The sequence below is a fragment of the Scyliorhinus canicula genome, chromosome 17 (genome assembly GCF_902713615.1).
Source record: "Scyliorhinus canicula chromosome 17, sScyCan1.1, whole genome shotgun sequence".
NCBI classification, from domain to species: domain Eukaryota; kingdom Metazoa; phylum Chordata; class Chondrichthyes; order Carcharhiniformes; family Scyliorhinidae; genus Scyliorhinus; species Scyliorhinus canicula.
The window spans coordinates 64755431-64758052 of record NC_052162.1 but is presented as its reverse complement, the minus strand read 5'-3'; positions in this window follow the sequence as shown (position 1 = coordinate 64758052).

Here is a 2622-nt window from a genome sequence, read left to right as displayed (position 1 = left end):
GTGACCTGGGGCCGGGATCAAACCTGGGTCCGGGGCGCCATGAGGCAGCAGTGCTAACCACTGTGCCACCGTGCTGGTCCGATACGTAGAAAGTGTTTGGTTAAATCACACCCTTGATGTTTTTCGGAATACAAAAGATTTATAATGTGCTCTATGTAATGTAACAAGCAAAACATCATTGGAAGGAGGTTGAAGAATTTACATTCCACACATGGTGACTGCACCATATAAAGATTTCAGACAATCAAATATATTTGGAATATTTATTCATCTGGGATATGGTTTTTAATGTTCCTTACAATATTAAAATCATTGTTTAATTTAGTTCTGGGAAAGTCAGGTAAATAACTGATATAAAAGAGACCAGAAGTATTTCCTATAGGAGTGGAGAAGGGACTTTATAATGGAGTTTTTTTTTAAATCATGAAGGGTTTTGATAGATTGAGTAGGGAAAGATTATTTTCTCTGGTTGAGGAGTCAGTAACAACTGATCATCAATTTAAAATTGTTAGTCAGAGAATAGGGAGGTCAGATGAAATTTCTTTATTCATAAGTTGTTGAAGCATGGATGTTTCATCACAGGAAGTGAGTGGTGCGGAGACTGATGCATCTTTTTTAAGGGGAAATTGTATAAATGTTTGAGGCAGAGGAAAATACAGAGTTATTGGGAGAGAGCAGGTTGGTTAGGATTACCTTTGGATTGGCTTAGCAAAGAGCTAGCATAGGTAGAATGGGCAAAATGGCCTCCGACTGGACTGTAAACCTGCATGGTTCTACACAGACATAAAAGAAAACAATGCATAATTAAATACATAAATCAAGTATCAAAATGCAGTGGTATAAAACTACAAAGCAGAGGGCCAGAATTTACTGAAAACTTGCAGCTTAGTACAGTGTACACAACTGCTATGCTATAGATTTTCCAAACAATGTGGCGTAGGTGACCTGTTGGATGAAACACAGACAATAGCCAGAATTTTCTGGCCGTTCACGCTGGAGATGTCTTCCAGTCCTGCCAATGGCCAACCCCCACCTTGTGTCTCCCAGCGGTGGGGGGGCACAGAGAGTGAAACCCCGTTGACAGCGATGGGATCAGAAGGTCCCGCAAACAGCCAATGGTGGGACACCCCCATCACTGTGAAACACGTTGCAGGGTGCACGGAAAATCCCTCCCAGTGTTGACCCATCCATGTCCACCTCTTGGCATTGTCACATCAACTCCCCCAGCTTTAATCTATTTGCATGTCTCAACCCCAGGAACAAAGGCATTGGATTTTCATGCTCTCACCGACAAAATATGCACTCCACTATTATGTAAATAAGTCTCGCCGATTTAATTGGTTAGGCCTCAACCTGATTCCATTAGATTGACCGGATAATTTCCACTATCAGCCTCCTTCTCAAGTCAAGCTCTAAGCCATTCGAGGATGTTTGCATATTTTGTCTGTTTAATGTCCTTGAGTCCTGACAGGATATGGGTGACTTTTCAAAAGCACAGTATCAATTATCCAATCATGCCCAGCATACTAACATCATAAATCACAATGTCTCTTGGGAAAAAGCTCCAGTGCAATAAGAGATTTGTTTTGCATGGTGGTACAGTGGTTAGCAGTGCTGCCTCACAGCTCCAGGGACCCGGGTTCAATTTGGCTTTGGGTGACTGTGTGGAGTTTGCTTTTTCTCCCCGTGTCTGCTTGGGCTTCCTCCGGGTGCTCCAGTTTCCTCCCAAAGTCCAAAGATGTGCAGGTTAGGTGGATTGGCTGTGCTAAATTGCCCCTTTGTGTCCAAAAGGTTGGGTGGGGGGGGTTACTGAGTTACGGGGAAAGGGTGGAGGCATACTCTTAAATAGAGTGCTCTTTCAAAGGGCCGGAGCAGATTTGATGGGCTGTATGGCCTCCTACTGCAGTACAAGGATTCTATGATTCTATGAAAGAACGTACTGTAGAATCCGATGGGTGAGAAACACTCATAGGACGCACAGTAGGATACAAAGAAAGAGATTTATGATGATACACTACTCCCACGGCCCGCAGGGTCACCCTCCCGAACCTGCACCTCGGCCAGGGTTTGTATGCTGTTGGGCCTCCCCTCCATTACCAGGGGAGGTCATGCTTGTTATGAGTTAATGGGAACTGAATGGTGCACACTCTCTTACTTCCCAGGGGAGGCTCATAATACTTACCACCGTATCAAATGTAGACGTGTCTTCTGTGAGCTGCTTGTATATTCACTAGCCTTCTGCTCCAAGACAAGTGTACAAGAATTAATTTCTTGTGGATCTCTGCTACATTCAGACTCCCAAAATTCCTTGATCCTACAACATGGGTGAACCTCTTGCCATTGGAAATAATGGTGCTGAACCTGGTGAAGTTAAAATTTTCAACGGTCTCCCATGTTGTATATTTTATATATCCCAGCACAACGCAGATATGACATTAATTTCTCAGTCTACAACAGATTTGTTTCCAAGAGTTTTAAAATATCTCCGCAATCAGAAACTGTCTGAAATCATGCTTCCAGCTCAGCTTCTGTAGTGTCTAGCTGTTTATCTCTTTTTATTTAAATTTAAACTCCCAGGGTCAGCCAATCAAGCACAGTGAGCACAGATCAGTTACCAGACTC